This window comes from Microtus pennsylvanicus, chromosome 6 (genome assembly GCF_037038515.1).
Source record: "Microtus pennsylvanicus isolate mMicPen1 chromosome 6, mMicPen1.hap1, whole genome shotgun sequence".
Taxonomy (NCBI): Eukaryota; Metazoa; Chordata; class Mammalia; order Rodentia; family Cricetidae; genus Microtus; species Microtus pennsylvanicus.
The window spans coordinates 122735983-122755130 of NC_134584.1; the positions used below are offsets into that span (position 1 = coordinate 122735983).

Below are 19148 nucleotides of genomic sequence, written 5' to 3' on the forward strand. Positions count from 1 at the left end.
AGCGAGCCCTAGAGGGCACCAGTGCGTGGGCGCTTCCCCTCATGCACGCGCGCATGCCCGTAGGCACTCGGGCCTGCACACAAGCGTACTCACACGCTCGCGCATGCAGAAACACACTCAAGCACGCGTGTACGCAAGCACGCGATCGGAGCCTACAGACTGACACGCAAGCAGGTGGACACCCAGACGCACATCCACACAAGTACGCACGCACAGCACACACACACACACACAATCATGCAAAAATGCACACACTCCCGAGCAGGCAGAGACAAAAGCAGGCAAAACCCCAGACACACGTGCGCACTCACAAGCATGCACGCACAACACACACACAAACACAAAGGCGCCTATTGTGGCCTACACGAACACACGTGCACCCACATGGGGCTTCTCACACAAGCACGCACATTGCACATTACACACAGGCAAGCAGGCACACAGGCACGCAGGTGGGCGCACACCCCATCCCCGGGAGTGGGTGGGTGGAGCCTGCTTGCTCTTAGACCGCATCCACCGGGTGCATTGCGTGGAGGGGGCGAGGCGATCTCTTCCTGAACACATACACAGTGTTGTGCTGTGCGGGGCTGCGATGCCAGGCGCACCTAGGCCCTTGGCCCTCGCCCTTCGCCCCTCGCCGCGGCTCCCAAGGGCATGCCGGTGGCCGTCCAGCTTCCACCCGTGACACCCACCCCGCGCAGCGAGTTAGTCTTAATTTCCTTCAGTGGTCCTGTCATTTCCTTCCCCACTCGGGTGTTTCCCCTCGTGGGTGGGTTTCCTGCGTGCCTGAGGGCTCTGAGCGGTGGGTGGATTTGGAACCTTGTGAGAGGTGCGCCGTCTTTCCGGGGTGCGGATTGTCCTGGTGGTGTCTTGCCTGGTCCGGGCTGGCCCTCGGCCCGCGGTCGCGAAGGCCAAAAGGGGCCGAAAGAGAAAAGGAAGACAAAAAGCCTACAGCACCCGGTATTCCCAGGCGGTCTCCCATCCAAGTACTAACCAGGCCCGACCCTGCTTAGCTTCCGAGATCAGACGAGATCGGGCGCGTTCAGGGTGGTATGGCCGTAGACGGAGGCGTGTGTCGCTGTCGTGCCCCAAGAGCCTGCTGCTGCTGCTGCTGCTGCTGCTGCTGCTGCTGCTGCTGCTGCTGCTGCTGCTGCTGCTGTAACACTGGCCTGCCTGCGCTCCTGCACGCCAGCCCGCCCCCACGCCCCCACGCCCTCCGGAGTCCGAGTCCGGAAGGACGGACGGACGGGCGGGCGGGCGGGCGGACGGACGATCCCCTCCCCGCCCGCCAGACAGCCTGCCAGCTAGGCCGCCCTCTGCCCCGACCCGGAGCCGGGCTCCAGGGCCAGCAGCAGTCGCCAGGCAGCCCTACCTACCGACCTTGTCTCCCGTTCCTCATCGGGCACCCTCACCGCGCCCCAACCGTGCCCCTGGCAGGTTTGTTGGCCCGCAAGCTGGCTCCTCCCTTGCCCGCCCTCAGCCTCCTTCGGTGGGGAATCCACGGGTGTCGGCTTTGACAGGGCCTCAGGGCTTTCCAGGGCAGGGGTCGGCTTTGGACCCCGACTCTCCCTCCACCTGGGGACTGTTGCCAGGTAGCCAGCCAGCTCCTTGCCTCTGTCGTCCCGCGGGCCACTGGTGGAAGCATGGGGGTTGGGTCCGGGGAGATGGGCGGCGCCCGGCAAGGGGTGATGGTGGGGCTGGGGTGAGACTGGGGTGGGGTGGCATGGGGTGGCATGAGGAGTTCGCGGGGGAGGTGCCCAGATAGGCTCAGGCAAAGCGGTTGGATCGCTTGGGGCATCCTTCCAGACAGGGGTAGACACTGTCTTGCTGGTGCCCTACCTACGGAGGTGCCTCGACGGGTCTGGTAGTGGCTAGGCGCTAGTCTCTCATCATTGGGGAACTGTAGTTTCCTCCTAATGCTCCTCCTCCTCCACCTCTTCTTCTACCTGCCCTTCCCTCCTGCTCCTGCTCCTGCTCCTGCTCCTCTTCCTCGGCTCCCCAGAGTAACCCCCTCCTCCTGGAGAATCTAGAAAGCCTGGGATTGGGTTAGAGAGACTGTGTGCCTGTGCCCGCCTGTGCTTTCTCGCCGTTCTGAGAAACCTTGGTTCTCTCTTTGGAACTTGGAATGCCAGCTCCCAAGATTCCAGTTCTGCCCCATGTCCACCCCCACCCCCAGTCCCACCCCTATCCCCTATCGCCAGCCAGCGGGGCCATCCAGTCCCCCATTGAAGGTGCCTCGTCGTGAAGTGGGCCGCACGCCCGCCCTGCGCGTCGGGGAGAAGAGAGAAAGGCAGGCTGTCCAGCGTGGAAGATGCTCCTGGGCCGACCGGTGGGGCCGAGGGAACTTGGAACTTGGAACTTGGGTCTTGGCGCTCTCTGCTCCTGGACGGTGGGGGCGGGGGCAGGTCCCGGCCGCAACTCTCTTGGGCTATGTATCCTTATTTCCACCGGGCCACCCGGCATCCCCCACCATCAAGGAAGACTCAAGAAGGCAAGTCTGTTCCTTCTGCACCCACCTCTGGGGCTGAGCAGGACCTTCCTGAGCCTGGACTGTTATAAGGATGCTGTCGGCTGGCATCTGAAATCCACCGCACAGCTCAGCACAGCACAGACCTCTCTCTCTCGGCTTGGCTCTGGGTAGATAGATAGATAGATAGATAGATAGATAGATAGATAGATAGGGAGTTCCACCGTAGGGCTTAGTGGAACAGCGCCTGAGCGTCCAGCTTCTTGACTCCATGCCCATCTTGGACCTCGGTGGTTGGCCTCCACCTCACAGATTCCATCCCTGAGCCCAGGCCTTGGCCTCTCAGGTTGGGTTCAGGAGGCAACCAACTGTTGATACCTGGCATCCCATCCCACCGGGGACAAGCCCACCAGCCGAGCGAGCCCTAGAGGGCACCAGTGCGTGGGCGCTTCCCCTCATGCACGCGCGCATGCCCGTAGGCACTCGGGCCTGCACACAAGCGTACTCACACGCTCGCGCATGCAGAAACACACTCAAGCACGCGTGTACGCAAGCACGCGATCGGAGCCTACAGACTGACACGCAAGCAGGTGGACACCCAGACGCACATCCACACAAGTACGCACGCACAGCACACACACACACACACAATCATGCAAAAATGCACACACTCCCGAGCAGGCAGAGACAAAAGCAGGCAAAACCCCAGACACACGTGCGCACTCACAAGCATGCACGCACAACACACACACAAACACAAAGGCGCCTATTGTGGCCTACACGAACACACGTGCACCCACATGGGGCTTCTCACACAAGCACGCACATTGCACATTACACACAGGCAAGCAGGCACACAGGCACGCAGGTGGGCGCACACCCCATCCCCGGGAGTGGGTGGGTGGAGCCTGCTTGCTCTTAGACCGCATCCACCGGGTGCATTGCGTGGAGGGGGCGAGGCGATCTCTTCCTGAACACATACACAGTGTTGTGCTGTGCGGGGCTGCGATGCCAGGCGCACCTAGGCCCTTGGCCCTCGCCCTTCGCCCCTCGCCGCGGCTCCCAAGGGCATGCCGGTGGCCGTCCAGCTTCCACCCGTGACACCCACCCCGCGCAGCGAGTTAGTCTTAATTTCCTTCAGTGGTCCTGTCATTTCCTTCCCCACTCGGGTGTTTCCCCTCGTGGGTGGGTTTCCTGCGTGCCTGAGGACTCTGAGCGGTGGGTGGATTTGGAACCTTGTGAGAGGTGCGCCGTCTTTCCGGGGTGCGGATTGTCCTGGTGGTGTCCTGCCTCGTCCGGGCTGGCCCTCGGCCCGCGGTCGCGAAGGCCAAAAGGGGCCGAAAGAGAAAAGGAAGACAAAAAGCCTACAGCACCCGGTATTCCCAGGCGGTCTCCCATCCAAGTACTAACCAGGCCCGACCCTGCTTAGCTTCCGAGATCAGACGAGATCGGGCGCGTTCAGGGTGGTATGGCCGTAGACGGAGGCGTGTGTCGCTGTCGTGCCCCAAGAGCCTGCTGCTGCTGCTGCTGCTGCTGCTGCTGCTGCTGCTGCTGCTGCTGCTGTAACACTGGCCTGCCTGCGCTCCTGCACGCCAGCCCGCCCCCACGCCCCCACGCCCTCCGGAGTCCGAGTCCGGAAGGACGGACGGACGGGCGGGCGGGCGGGCGGACGGACGATCCCCTCCCCGCCCGCCAGACAGCCTGCCAGCTAGGCCGCCCTCTGCCCCGACCCGGAGCCGGGCTCCAGGGCCAGCAGCAGTCGCCAGGCAGCCCTACCTACCGACCTTGTCTCCCGTTCCTCATCGGGCACCCTCACCGCGCCCCAACCGTGCCCCTGGCAGGTTTGTTGGCCCGCAAGCTGGCTCCTCCCTTGCCCGCCCTCAGCCTCCTTCGGTGGGGAATCCACGGGTGTCGGCTTTGACAGGGCCTCAGGGCTTTCCAGGGCAGGGGTCGGCTTTGGACCCCGACTCTCCCTCCACCTGGGGACTGTTGCCAGGTAGCCAGCCAGCTCCTTGCCTCTGTCGTCCCGCGGGCCACTGGTGGAAGCATGGGGGTTGGGTCCGGGGAGATGGGCGGCGCCCGGCAAGGGGTGATGGTGGGGCTGGGGTGAGACTGGGGTGGGGTGGCATGGGGTGGCATGAGGAGTTCGCGGGGGAGGTGCCCAGATAGGCTCAGGCAAAGCGGTTGGATCGCTTGGGGCATCCTTCCAGACAGGGGTAGACACTGTCTTGCTGGTGCCCTACCTACGGAGGTGCCTCGACGGGTCTGGTAGTGGCTAGGCGCTAGTCTCTCATCATTGGGGAACTGTAGTTTCCTCCTAATGCTCCTCCTCCTCCACCTCTTCTTCTACCTGCCCTTCCCTCCTGCTCCTGCTCCTGCTCCTGCTCCTCTTCCTCGGCTCCCCAGAGTAACCCCCTCCTCCTGGAGAATCTAGAAAGCCTGGGATTGGGTTAGAGAGACTGTGTGCCTGTGCCCGCCTGTGCTTTCTCGCCGTTCTGAGAAACCTTGGTTCTCTCTTTGGAACTTGGAATGCCAGCTCCCAAGATTCCAGTTCTGCCCCATGTCCACCCCCACCCCCAGTCCCACCCCTATCCCCTATCGCCAGCCAGCGGGGCCATCCAGTCCCCCATTGAAGGTGCCTCGTCGTGAAGTGGGCCGCACGCCCGCCCTGCGCGTCGGGGAGAAGAGAGAAAGGCAGGCTGTCCAGCGTGGAAGATGCTCCTGGGCCGACCGGTGGGGCCGAGGGAACTTGGAACTTGGAACTTGGGTCTTGGCGCTCTCTGCTCCTGGACGGTGGGGGCGGGGGCAGGTCCCGGCCGCAACTCTCTTGGGCTATGTATCCTTATTTCCACCGGGCCACCCGGCATCCCCCACCATCAAGGAAGACTCAAGAAGGCAAGTCTGTTCCTTCTGCACCCACCTCTGGGGCTGAGCAGGACCTTCCTGAGCCTGGACTGTTATAAGGATGCTGTCGGCTGGCATCTGAAATCCACCGCACAGCTCAGCACAGCACAGACCTCTCTCTCTCGGCTTGGCTCTGGGTAGATAGATAGATAGATAGATAGATAGATAGATAGATAGATAGATAGGGAGTTCCACCGTAGGGCTTAGTGGAACAGCGCCTGAGCGTCCAGCTTCTTGACTCCATGCCCATCTTGGACCTCGGTGGTTGGCCTCCACCTCACAGATTCCATCCCTGAGCCCAGGCCTTGGCCTCTCAGGTTGGGTTCAGAAGGCAACCAACTGTTGATACCTGGCATCCCATCCCACCGGGGACAAGCCCACCAGCCGAGCGAGCCCTAGAGGGCACCAGTGCGTGGGCGCTTCCCCTCATGCACGCGCGCATGCCCGTAGGCACTCGGGCCTGCACACAAGCGTACTCACACGCTCGCGCATGCAGAAACACACTCAAGCACGCGTGTACGCAAGCACGCGATCGGAGCCTACAGACTGACACGCAAGCAGGTGGACACCCAGACGCACATCCACACAAGTACGCACGCACAGCACACACACACACACACAATCATGCAAAAATGCACACACTCCCGAGCAGGCAGAGACAAAAGCAGGCAAAACCCCAGACACACGTGCGCACTCACAAGCATGCACGCACAACACACACACAAACACAAAGGCGCCTATTGTGGCCTACACGAACACACGTGCACCCACATGGGGCTTCTCACACAAGCACGCACATTGCACATTACACACAGGCAAGCAGGCACACAGGCACGCAGGTGGGCGCACACCCCATCCCCGGGAGTGGGTGGGTGGAGCCTGCTTGCTCTTAGACCGCATCCACCGGGTGCATTGCGTGGAGGGGGCGAGGCGATCTCTTCCTGAACACATACACAGTGTTGTGCTGTGCGGGGCTGCGATGCCAGGCGCACCTAGGCCCTTGGCCCTCGCCCTTCGCCCCTCGCCGCGGCTCCCAAGGGCATGCCGGTGGCCGTCCAGCTTCCACCCGTGACACCCACCCCGCGCAGCGAGTTAGTCTTAATTTCCTTCAGTGGTCCTGTCATTTCCTTCCCCACTCGGGTGTTTCCCCTCGTGGGTGGGTTTCCTGCGTGCCTGAGGGCTCTGAGCGGTGGGTGGATTTGGAACCTTGTGAGAGGTGCGCCGTCTTTCCGGGGTGCGGATTGTCCTGGTGGTGTCTTGCCTGGTCCGGGCTGGCCCTCGGCCCGCGGTCGCGAAGGCCAAAAGGGGCCGAAAGAGAAAAGGAAGACAAAAAGCCTACAGCACCCGGTATTCCCAGGCGGTCTCCCATCCAAGTACTAACCAGGCCCGACCCTGCTTAGCTTCCGAGATCAGACGAGATCGGGCGCGTTCAGGGTGGTATGGCCGTAGACGGAGGCGTGTGTCGCTGTCGTGCCCCAAGAGCCTGCTGCTGCTGCTGCTGCTGCTGCTGCTGCTGCTGCTGCTGCTGCTGCTGCTGCTGTAACACTGGCCTGCCTGCGCTCCTGCACGCCAGCCCGCCCCCACGCCCCCACGCCCTCCGGAGTCCGAGTCCGGAAGGACGGACGGACGGGCGGGCGGGCGGGCGGACGGACGATCCCCTCCCCGCCCGCCAGACAGCCTGCCAGCTAGGCCGCCCTCTGCCCCGACCCGGAGCCGGGCTCCAGGGCCAGCAGCAGTCGCCAGGCAGCCCTACCTACCGACCTTGTCTCCCGTTCCTCATCGGGCACCCTCACCGCGCCCCAACCGTGCCCCTGGCAGGTTTGTTGGCCCGCAAGCTGGCTCCTCCCTTGCCCGCCCTCAGCCTCCTTCGGTGGGGAATCCACGGGTGTCGGCTTTGACAGGGCCTCAGGGCTTTCCAGGGCAGGGGTCGGCTTTGGACCCCGACTCTCCCTCCACCTGGGGACTGTTGCCAGGTAGCCAGCCAGCTCCTTGCCTCTGTCGTCCCGCGGGCCACTGGTGGAAGCATGGGGGTTGGGTCCGGGGAGATGGGCGGCGCCCGGCAAGGGGTGATGGTGGGGCTGGGGTGAGACTGGGGTGGGGTGGCATGGGGTGGCATGAGGAGTTCGCGGGGGAGGTGCCCAGATAGGCTCAGGCAAAGCGGTTGGATCGCTTGGGGCATCCTTCCAGACAGGGGTAGACACTGTCTTGCTGGTGCCCTACCTACGGAGGTGCCTCGACGGGTCTGGTAGTGGCTAGGCGCTAGTCTCTCATCATTGGGGAACTGTAGTTTCCTCCTAATGCTCCTCCTCCTCCACCTCTTCTTCTACCTGCCCTTCCCTCCTGCTCCTGCTCCTGCTCCTGCTCCTCTTCCTCGGCTCCCCAGAGTAACCCCCTCCTCCTGGAGAATCTAGAAAGCCTGGGATTGGGTTAGAGAGACTGTGTGCCTGTGCCCGCCTGTGCTTTCTCGCCGTTCTGAGAAACCTTGGTTCTCTCTTTGGAACTTGGAATGCCAGCTCCCAAGATTCCAGTTCTGCCCCATGTCCACCCCCACCCCCAGTCCCACCCCTATCCCCTATCGCCAGCCAGCGGGGCCATCCAGTCCCCCATTGAAGGTGCCTCGTCGTGAAGTGGGCCGCACGCCCGCCCTGCGCGTCGGGGAGAAGAGAGAAAGGCAGGCTGTCCAGCGTGGAAGATGCTCCTGGGCCGACCGGTGGGGCCGAGGGAACTTGGAACTTGGAACTTGGGTCTTGGCGCTCTCTGCTCCTGGACGGTGGGGGCGGGGGCAGGTCCCGGCCGCAACTCTCTTGGGCTATGTATCCTTATTTCCACCGGGCCACCCGGCATCCCCCACCATCAAGGAAGACTCAAGAAGGCAAGTCTGTTCCTTCTGCACCCACCTCTGGGGCTGAGCAGGACCTTCCTGAGCCTGGACTGTTATAAGGATGCTGTCGGCTGGCATCTGAAATCCACCGCACAGCTCAGCACAGCACAGACCTCTCTCTCTCGGCTTGGCTCTGGGTAGATAGATAGATAGATAGATAGATAGATAGATAGATAGATAGATAGATAGGGAGTTCCACCGTAGGGCTTAGTGGAACAGCGCCTGAGCGTCCAGCTTCTTGACTCCATGCCCATCTTGGACCTCGGTGGTTGGCCTCCACCTCACAGATTCCATCCCTGAGCCCAGGCCTTGGCCTCTCAGGTTGGGTTCAGGAGGCAACCAACTGTTGATACCTGGCATCCCATCCCACCGGGGACAAGCCCACCAGCCGAGCGAGCCCTAGAGGGCACCAGTGCGTGGGCGCTTCCCCTCATGCACGCGCGCATGCCCGTAGGCACTCGGGCCTGCACACAAGCGTACTCACACGCTCGCGCATGCAGAAACACACTCAAGCACGCGTGTACGCAAGCACGCGATCGGAGCCTACAGACTGACACGCAAGCAGGTGGACACCCAGACGCACATCCACACAAGTACGCACGCACAGCACACACACACACACACAATCATGCAAAAATGCACACACTCCCGAGCAGGCAGAGACAAAAGCAGGCAAAACCCCAGACACACGTGCGCACTCACAAGCATGCACGCACAACACACACACAAACACAAAGGCGCCTATTGTGGCCTACACGAACACACGTGCACCCACATGGGGCTTCTCACACAAGCACGCACATTGCACATTACACACAGGCAAGCAGGCACACAGGCACGCAGGTGGGCGCACACCCCATCCCCGGGAGTGGGTGGGTGGAGCCTGCTTGCTCTTAGACCGCATCCACCGGGTGCATTGCGTGGAGGGGGCGAGGCGATCTCTTCCTGAACACATACACAGTGTTGTGCTGTGCGGGGCTGCGATGCCAGGCGCACCTAGGCCCTTGGCCCTCGCCCTTCGCCCCTCGCCGCGGCTCCCAAGGGCATGCCGGTGGCCGTCCAGCTTCCACCCGTGACACCCACCCCGCGCAGCGAGTTAGTCTTAATTTCCTTCAGTGGTCCTGTCATTTCCTTCCCCACTCGGGTGTTTCCCCTCGTGGGTGGGTTTCCTGCGTGCCTGAGGGCTCTGAGCGGTGGGTGGATTTGGAACCTTGTGAGAGGTGCGCCGTCTTTCCGGGGTGCGGATTGTCCTGGTGGTGTCTTGCCTGGTCCGGGCTGGCCCTCGGCCCGCGGTCGCGAAGGCCAAAAGGGGCCGAAAGAGAAAAGGAAGACAAAAAGCCTACAGCACCCGGTATTCCCAAGCGGTCTCCCATCCAAGTACTAACCAGGCCCGACCCTGCTTAGCTTCCGAGATCAGACGAGATCGGGCGCGTTCAGGGTGGTATGGCCGTAGACGGAGGCGTGTGTCGCTGTCGTGCCCCAAGAGCCTGCTGCTGCTGCTGCTGCTGCTGCTGCTGCTGCTGCTGCTGCTGCTGCTGCTGCTGCTGCTGTAACACTGGCCTGCCTGCGCTCCTGCACGCCAGCCCGCCCCCACGCCCCCACGCCCTCCGGAGTCCGAGTCCGGAAGGACGGACGGACGGACGGACGGACGGGCGGGCGGGCGGGCGGGCGGACGGACTATCCCCTCCCCGCCCGCCAGACAGCCTGCCAGCTAGGCCGCCCTCTGCCCCGACCCGGAGCCGGGCTCCAGGGCCAGCAGCAGTCGCCAGGCAGCCCTACCTACCGACCTTGTCTCCCGTTCCTCATCGGGCACCCTCACCGCGCCCCAACCGTGCCCCTGGCAGGTTTGTTGGCCCGCAAGCTGGCTCCTCCCTTGCCCGCCCTCAGCCTCCTTCGGTGGGGAATCCACGGGTGTCGGCTTTGACAGGGCCTCAGGGCTTTCCAGGGCAGGGGTCGGCTTTGGACCCCGACTCTCCCTCCACCTGGGGACTGTTGCCAGGTAGCCAGCCAGCTCCTTGCCTCTGTCGTCCCGCGGGCCACTGGTGGAAGCATGGGGGTTGGGTCCGGGGAGATGGGCGGCGCCCGGCAAGGGGTGATGGTGGGGCTGGGGTGAGACTGGGGTGGGGTGGCATGGGGTGGCATGAGGAGTTCGCGGGGGAGGTGCCCAGATAGGCTCAGGCAAAGCGGTTGGATCGCTTGGGGCATCCTTCCAGACAGGGGTAGACACTGTCTTGCTGGTGCCCTACCTACGGAGGTGCCTCGACGGGTCTGGTAGTGGCTAGGCGCTAGTCTCTCATCATTGGGGAACTGTAGTTTCCTCCTAATGCTCCTCCTCCTCCACCTCTTCTTCTACCTGCCCTTCCCTCCTGCTCCTGCTCCTGCTCCTGCTCCTGCTCCTCTTCCTCGGCTCCCCAGAGTAACCCCCTCCTCCTGGAGAATCTAGAAAGCCTGGGATTGGGTTAGAGAGACTGTGTGCCTGTGCCCGCCTGTGCTTTCTCGCCGTTCTGAGAAACCTTGGTTCTCTCTTTGGAACTTGGAATGCCAGCTCCCAAGATTCCAGTTCTGCCCCATGTCCACCCCCACCCCCAGTCCCACCCCTATCCCCTATCGCCAGCCAGCGGGGCCATCCAGTCCCCCATTGAAGGTGCCTCGTCGTGAAGTGGGCCGCACGCCCGCCCTGCGCGTCGGGGAGAAGAGAGAAAGGCAGGCTGTCCAGCGTGGAAGATGCTCCTGGGCCGACCGGTGGGGCCGAGGGAACTTGGAACTTGGAACTTGGGTCTTGGCGCTCTCTGCTCCTGGACGGTGGGGGCGGGGGCAGGTCCCGGCCGCAACTCTCTTGGGCTATGTATCCTTATTTCCACCGGGCCACCCGGCATCCCCCACCATCAAGGAAGACTCAAGAAGGCAAGTCTGTTCCTTCTGCACCCACCTCTGGGGCTGAGCAGGACCTTCCTGAGCCTGGACTGTTATAAGGATGCTGTCGGCTGGCATCTGAAATCCACCGCACAGCTCAGCACAGCACAGACCTCTCTCTCTCGGCTTGGCTCTGGGTAGATAGATAGATAGATAGATAGATAGATAGATAGATAGATAGATAGGGAGTTCCACCGTAGGGCTTAGTGGAACAGCGCCTGAGCGTCCAGCTTCTTGACTCCATGCCCATCTTGGACCTCGGTGGTTGGCCTCCACCTCACAGATTCCATCCCTGAGCCCAGGCCTTGGCCTCTCAGGTTGGGTTCAGGAGGCAACCAACTGTTGATACCTGGCATCCCATCCCACCGGGGACAAGCCCACCAGCCGAGCGAGCCCTAGAGGGCACCAGTGCGTGGGCGCTTCCCCTCATGCACGCGCGCATGCCCGTAGGCACTCGGGCCTGCACACAAGCGTACTCACACGCTCGCGCATGCAGAAACACACTCAAGCACGCGTGTACGCAAGCACGCGATCGGAGCCTACAGACTGACACGCAAGCAGGTGGACACCCAGACGCACATCCACACAAGTACGCACGCACAGCACACACACACACACACAATCATGCAAAAATGCACACACTCCCGAGCAGGCAGAGACAAAAGCAGGCAAAACCCCAGACACACGTGCGCACTCACAAGCATGCACGCACAACACACACACAAACACAAAGGCGCCTATTGTGGCCTACACGAACACACGTGCACCCACATGGGGCTTCTCACACAAGCACGCACATTGCACATTACACACAGGCAAGCAGGCACACAGGCACGCAGGTGGGCGCACACCCCATCCCCGGGAGTGGGTGGGTGGAGCCTGCTTGCTCTTAGACCGCATCCACCGGGTGCATTGCGTGGAGGGGGCGAGGCGATCTCTTCCTGAACACATACACAGTGTTGTGCTGTGCGGGGCTGCGATGCCAGGCGCACCTAGGCCCTTGGCCCTCGCCCTTCGCCCCTCGCCGCGGCTCCCAAGGGCATGCCGGTGGCCGTCCAGCTTCCACCCGTGACACCCACCCCGCGCAGCGAGTTAGTCTTAATTTCCTTCAGTGGTCCTGTCATTTCCTTCCCCACTCGGGTGTTTCCCCTCGTGGGTGGGTTTCCTGCGTGCCTGAGGGCTCTGAGCGGTGGGTGGATTTGGAACCTTGTGAGAGGTGCGCCGTCTTTCCGGGGTGCGGATTGTCCTGGTGGTGTCTTGCCTGGTCCGGGCTGGCCCTCGGCCCGCGGTCGCGAAGGCCAAAAGGGGCCGAAAGAGAAAAGGAAGACAAAAAGCCTACAGCACCCGGTATTCCCAGGCGGTCTCCCATCCAAGTACTAACCAGGCCCGACCCTGCTTAGCTTCCGAGATCAGACGAGATCGGGCGCGTTCAGGGTGGTATGGCCGTAGACGGAGGCGTGTGTCGCTGTCGTGCCCCAAGAGCCTGCTGCTGCTGCTGCTGCTGCTGCTGCTGCTGCTGCTGCTGCTGCTGCTGCTGCTGCTGCTGCTGCTGCTGCTGTAACACTGGCCTGCCTGCGCTCCTGCACGCCAGCCCGCCCCCACGCCCCCACGCCCTCCGGAGTCCGAGTCCGGAAGGACGGACGGACGGGCGGGCGGGCGGGCGGACGGACGATCCCCTCCCCGCCCGCCAGACAGCCTGCCAGCTAGGCCGCCCTCTGCCCCGACCCGGAGCCGGGCTCCAGGGCCAGCAGCAGTCGCCAGGCAGCCCTACCTACCGACCTTGTCTCCCGTTCCTCATCGGGCACCCTCACCGCGCCCCAACCGTGCCCCTGGCAGGTTTGTTGGCCCGCAAGCTGGCTCCTCCCTTGCCCGCCCTCAGCCTCCTTCGGTGGGGAATCCACGGGTGTCGGCTTTGACAGGGCCTCAGGGCTTTCCAGGGCAGGGGTCGGCTTTGGACCCCGACTCTCCCTCCACCTGGGGACTGTTGCCAGGTAGCCAGCCAGCTCCTTGCCTCTGTCGTCCCGCGGGCCACTGGTGGAAGCATGGGGGTTGGGTCCGGGGAGATGGGCGGCGCCCGGCAAGGGGTGATGGTGGGGCTGGGGTGAGACTGGGGTGGGGTGGCATGGGGTGGCATGAGGAGTTCGCGGGGGAGGTGCCCAGATAGGCTCAGGCAAAGCGGTTGGATCGCTTGGGGCATCCTTCCAGACAGGGGTAGACACTGTCTTGCTGGTGCCCTACCTACGGAGGTGCCTCGACGGGTCTGGTAGTGGCTAGGCGCTAGTCTCTCATCATTGGGGAACTGTAGTTTCCTCCTAATGCTCCTCCTCCTCCACCTCTTCTTCTACCTGCCCTTCCCTCCTGCTCCTGCTCCTGCTCCTGCTCCTCTTCCTCGGCTCCCCAGAGTAACCCCCTCCTCCTGGAGAATCTAGAAAGCCTGGGATTGGGTTAGAGAGACTGTGTGCCTGTGCCCGCCTGTGCTTTCTCGCCGTTCTGAGAAACCTTGGTTCTCTCTTTGGAACTTGGAATGCCAGCTCCCAAGATTCCAGTTCTGCCCCATGTCCACCCCCACCCCCAGTCCCACCCCTATCCCCTATCGCCAGCCAGCGGGGCCATCCAGTCCCCCATTGAAGGTGCCTCGTCGTGAAGTGGGCCGCACGCCCGCCCTGCGCGTCGGGGAGAAGAGAGAAAGGCAGGCTGTCCAGCGTGGAAGATGCTCCTGGGCCGACCGGTGGGGCCGAGGGAACTTGGAACTTGGAACTTGGGTCTTGGCGCTCTCTGCTCCTGGACGGTGGGGGCGGGGGCAGGTCCCGGCCGCAACTCTCTTGGGCTATGTATCCTTATTTCCACCGGGCCACCCGGCATCCCCCACCATCAAGGAAGACTCAAGAAGGCAAGTCTGTTCCTTCTGCACCCACCTCTGGGGCTGAGCAGGACCTTCCTGAGCCTGGACTGTTATAAGGATGCTGTCGGCTGGCATCTGAAATCCACCGCACAGCTCAGCACAGCACAGACCTCTCTCTCTCGGCTTGGCTCTGGGTAGATAGATAGATAGATAGATAGATAGATAGATAGATAGATAGATAGATAGATAGGGAGTTCCACCGTAGGGCTTAGTGGAACAGCGCCTGAGCGTCCAGCTTCTTGACTCCATGCCCATCTTGGACCTCGGTGGTTGGCCTCCACCTCACAGATTCCATCCCTGAGCCCAGGCCTTGGCCTCTCAGGTTGGGTTCAGGAGGCAACCAACTGTTGATACCTGGCATCCCATCCCACCGGGGACAAGCCCACCAGCCGAGCGAGCCCTAGAGGGCACCAGTGCGTGGGCGCTTCCCCTCATGCACGCGCGCATGCCCGTAGGCACTCGGGCCTGCACACAAGCGTACTCACACGCTCGCGCATGCAGAAACACACTCAAGCACGCGTGTACGCAAGCACGCGATCGGAGCCTACAGACTGACACGCAAGCAGGTGGACACCCAGACGCACATCCACACAAGTACGCACGCACAGCACACACACACACACACAATCATGCAAAAATGCACACACTCCCGAGCAGGCAGAGACAAAAGCAGGCAAAACCCCAGACACACGTGCGCACTCACAAGCATGCACGCACAACACACACACAAACACAAAGGCGCCTATTGTGGCCTACACGAACACACGTGCACCCACATGGGGCTTCTCACACAAGCACGCACATTGCACATTACACACAGGCAAGCAGGCACACAGGCACGCAGGTGGGCGCACACCCCATCCCCGGGAGTGGGTGGGTGGAGCCTGCTTGCTCTTAGACCGCATCCACCGGGTGCATTGCGTGGAGGGGGCGAGGCGATCTCTTCCTGAACACATACACAGTGTTGTGCTGTGCGGGGCTGCGATGCCAGGCGCACCTAGGCCCTTGGCCCTCGCCCTTCGCCCCTCGCCGCGGCTCCCAAGGGCATGCCGGTGGCCGTCCAGCTTCCACCCGTGACACCCACCCCGCGCAGCGAGTTAGTCTTAATTTCCTTCAGTGGTCCTGTCATTTCCTTCCCCACTCGGGTGTTTCCCCTCGTGGGTGGGTTTCCTGCGTGCCTGAGGGCTCTGAGCGGTGGGTGGATTTGGAACCTTGTGAGAGGTGCGCCGTCTTTCCGGGGTGCGGATTGTCCTGGTGGTGTCCTGCCTGGTCCGGGCTGGCCCTCGGCCCGCGGTCGCGAAGGCCAAAAGGGGCCGAAAGAGAAAAGGAAGACAAAAAGCCTACAGCACCCGGTATTCCCAGGCGGTCTCCCATCCAAGTACTAACCAGGCCCGACCCTGCTTAGCTTCCGAGATCAGACGAGATCGGGCGCGTTCAGGGTGGTATGGCCGTAGACGGAGGCGTGTGTCGCTGTCGTGCCCCAAGAGCCTGCTGCTGCTGCTGCTGCTGCTGCTGCTGCTGCTGCTGCTGCTGCTGCTGCTGCTGCTGCTGCTGTAACACTGGCCTGCCTGCGCTCCTGCACGCCAGCCCGCCCCCACGCCCCCACGCCCTCCGGAGTCCGAGTCCGGAAGGACGGACGGACGGACGGACGGACGGACGGGCGGGCGGGCGGGCGGGCGGACGGACGATCCCCTCCCCGCCCGCCAGACAGCCTGCCAGCTAGGCCGCCCTCTGCCCCGACCCGGAGCCGGGCTCCAGGGCCAGCAGCAGTCGCCAGGCAGCCCTACCTACCGACCTTGTCTCCCGTTCCTCATCGGGCACCCTCACCGCGCCCCAACCGTGCCCCTGGCAGGTTTGTTGGCCCGCAAGCTGGCTCCTCCCTTGCCCGCCCTCAGCCTCCTTCGGTGGGGAATCCACGGGTGTCGGCTTTGACAGGGCCTCAGGGCTTTCCAGGGCAGGGGTCGGCTTTGGACCCCGACTCTCCCTCCACCTGGGGACTGTTGCCAGGTAGCCAGCCAGCTCCTTGCCTCTGTCGTCCCGCGGGCCACTGGTGGAAGCATGGGGGTTGGGTCCGGGGAGATGGGCGGCGCCCGGCAAGGGGTGATGGTGGGGCTGGGGTGAGACTGGGGTGGGGTGGCATGGGGTGGCATGAGGAGTTCGCGGGGGAGGTGCCCAGATAGGCTCAGGCAAAGCGGTTGGATCGCTTGGGGCATCCTTCCAGACAGGGGTAGACACTGTCTTGCTGGTGCCCTACCTACGGAGGTGCCTCGACGGGTCTGGTAGTGGCTAGGCGCTAGTCTCTCATCATTGGGGAACTGTAGTTTCCTCCTAATGCTCCTCCTCCTCCACCTCTTCTTCTACCTGCCCTTCCCTCCTGCTCCTGCTCCTGCTCCTGCTCCTCTTCCTCGGCTCCCCAGAGTAACCCCCTCCTCCTGGAGAATCTAGAAAGCCTGGGATTGGGTTAGAGAGACTGTGTGCCTGTGCCCGCCTGTGCTTTCTCGCCGTTCTGAGAAACCTTGGTTCTCTCTTTGGAACTTGGAATGCCAGCTCCCAAGATTCCAGTTCTGCCCCATGTCCACCCCCACCCCCAGTCCCACCCCTATCCCCTATCGCCAGCCAGCGGGGCCATCCAGTCCCCCATTGAAGGTGCCTCGTCGTGAAGTGGGCCGCACGCCCGCCCTGCGCGTCGGGGAGAAGAGAGAAAGGCAGGCTGTCCAGCGTGGAAGATGCTCCTGGGCCGACCGGTGGGGCCGAGGGAACTTGGAACTTGGAACTTGGGTCTTGGCGCTCTCTGCTCCTGGACGGTGGGGGCGGGGGCAGGTCCCGGCCGCAACTCTCTTGGGCTATGTATCCTTATTTCCACCGGGCCACCCGGCATCCCCCACCATCAAGGAAGACTCAAGAAGGCAAGTCTGTTCCTTCTGCACCCACCTCTGGGGCTGAGCAGGACCTTCCTGAGCCTGGACTGTTATAAGGATGCTGTCGGCTGGCATCTGAAATCCACCGCACAGCTCAGCACAGCACAGACCTCTCTCTCTCGGCTTGGCTCTGGGTAGATAGATAGATAGATAGATAGATAGATAGATAGATAGATAGATAGGGAGTTCCACCGTAGGGCTTAGTGGAACAGCGCCTGAGCGTCCAGCTTCTTGACTCCATGCCCATCTTGGACCTCGGTGGTTGGCCTCCACCTCACAGATTCCATCCCTGAGCCCAGGCCTTGGCCTCTCAGGTTGGGTTCAGGAGGCAACCAACTGTTGATACCTGGCATCCCATCCCACCGGGGACAAGCCCACCAGCCGAGCGAGCCCTAGAGGGCACCAGTGCGTGGGCGCTTCCCCTCATGCACGCGCGCATGCCCGTAGGCACTCGGGCCTGCACACAAGCGTACTCACACGCTCGCGCATGCAGAAACACACTCAAGCACGCGTGTACGCAAGCACGCGATCGGAGCCTACAGACTGACACGCAAGCAGGTGGACACCCAGACGCACATCCACACAAGTACGCACGCACAGCACACACACACACACACAATCATGCAAAAATGCACACACTCCCGAGCAGGCAGAGACAAAAGCAGGCAAAACCCCAGACACACGTGCGCACTCACAAGCATGCACGCACAACACACACACAAACACAAAGGCGCCTATTGTGGCCTACACGAACACACGTGCACCCACATGGGGCTTCTCACACAAGCACGCACATTGCACATTACACACAGGCAAGCAGGCACACAGGCACGCAGGTGGGCGCACACCCCATCCCCGGGAGTGGGTGGGTGGAGCCTGCTTGCTCTTAGACCGCATCCACCGGGTGCATTGCGTGGAGGGGGCGAGGCGATCTCTTCCTGAACACATACACAGTGTTGTGCTGTGCGGGGCTGCGATGCCAGGCGCACCTAGGCCCTTGGCCCTCGCCCTTCGCCCCTCGCCGCGGCTCCCAAGGGCATGCCGGTGGCCGTCCAGCTTCCACCCGTGACACCCACCCCGCGCAGCGAGTTAGTCTTAATTTCCTTCAGTGGTCCTGTCATTTCCTTCCCCACTCGGGTGTTTCCCCTCGTGGGTGGGTTTCCTGCGTGCCTGAGGGCTCTGAGCGGTGGGTGGATTTGGAACCTTGTGAGAGGTGCGCCGTCTTTCCGGGGTGCGGATTGTCCTGGTGGTGTCCTGCCTGGTCCGGGCTGGCCCTCGGCCCGCGGTCGCGAAGGCCAAAAGGGGCCGAAAGAGAAAAGGAAGACAAAAAGCCTACAGCACCCGGTATTCCCAGGCGGTCTCCCATCCAAGTACTAACCAGGCCCGACCCTGCTTAGCTTCCGAGATCAGACGAGATCGGGCGCGTTCAGGGTGGTATGGCCGTAGACGGAGGCGTGTGTCGCTGTCGTGCCCCAAGAGCCTGCTGCTGCTGCTGCTGCTGCTGCTGCTGCTGCTGCTGCTGCTGCTGCTGCTGCTGTAACACTGGCCTGCCTGCGCTCCTGCACGCCAGCCCGCCCCCACGCCCCCACGCCCTCCGGAGTCCGAGTCCGGAAGGACGGACGGACGGACGGACGGACGGACGGACGGGCGGGCGGGCGGGCGGGCGGACGGACGATCCCCTCCCCGCCCGCCAGACAGCCTGCCAGCTAGGCCGCCCTCTGCCCCGACCCGGAGCCGGGCTCCAGGGCCAGCAGCAGTCGCCAGGCAGCCCTACCTACCGACCTTGTCTCCCGTTCCTCATCGGGCACCCTCACCGCGCCCCAACCGTGCCCCTGGCAGGTTTGTTGGCCCGCAAGCTGGCTCCTCCCTTGCCCGCCCTCAGCCTCCTTCGGTGGGGAATCCACGGGTGTCGGCTTTGACAGGGCCTCAGGGCTTTCCAGGGCAGGGGTCGGCTTTGGACCCCGACTCTCCCTCCACCTGGGGACTGTTGCCAGGTAGCCAGCCAGCTCCTTGCCTCTGTCGTCCCGCGGGCCACTGGTGGAAGCATGGGGGTTGGGTCCGGGGAGATGGGCGGCGCCCGGCAAGGGGTGATGGTGGGGCTGGGGTGAGACTGGGGTGGGGTGGCATGGGGTGGCATGAGGAGTTCGCGGGGGAGGTGCCCAG

General features: G+C 63.1%; 7 non-coding genes across 7 annotated transcripts; all 7 read right to left on the minus strand.

The window, feature by feature from the left end:
- Window positions 1-945: 945 nt before the first annotated feature.
- LOC142853269 (5S ribosomal RNA) lies at window positions 946-1064 on the minus strand. Its single transcript, XR_012911187.1, has one exon. It is a non-coding gene; the product is annotated as a 5S ribosomal RNA (ribosomal RNA).
- A 2764-nt stretch (window positions 1065-3828) lies between these two features.
- Window positions 3829-3947, minus strand: LOC142853270 (5S ribosomal RNA). The gene has a single exon (XR_012911188.1). It is a non-coding gene; the product is annotated as a 5S ribosomal RNA (ribosomal RNA).
- A 2756-nt stretch (window positions 3948-6703) lies between these two features.
- LOC142853271 (5S ribosomal RNA) lies at window positions 6704-6822 on the minus strand. The gene has a single exon (XR_012911189.1). It is a non-coding gene; the product is annotated as a 5S ribosomal RNA (ribosomal RNA).
- Window positions 6823-9588: 2766 nt separating this feature from the next.
- Window positions 9589-9707, minus strand: LOC142853156 (5S ribosomal RNA). Its single transcript, XR_012911095.1, has one exon. It is a non-coding gene; the product is annotated as a 5S ribosomal RNA (ribosomal RNA).
- A 2790-nt stretch (window positions 9708-12497) lies between these two features.
- Window positions 12498-12616, minus strand: LOC142853272 (5S ribosomal RNA). The gene has a single exon (XR_012911190.1). It is a non-coding gene; the product is annotated as a 5S ribosomal RNA (ribosomal RNA).
- Window positions 12617-15404: 2788 nt separating this feature from the next.
- Window positions 15405-15523, minus strand: LOC142853273 (5S ribosomal RNA). The gene has a single exon (XR_012911191.1). It is a non-coding gene; the product is annotated as a 5S ribosomal RNA (ribosomal RNA).
- A 2791-nt stretch (window positions 15524-18314) lies between these two features.
- On the minus strand, window positions 18315-18433 carry LOC142853275 (5S ribosomal RNA). Its single transcript, XR_012911193.1, has one exon. It is a non-coding gene; the product is annotated as a 5S ribosomal RNA (ribosomal RNA).
- Window positions 18434-19148: the final 715 nt, after the last annotated feature.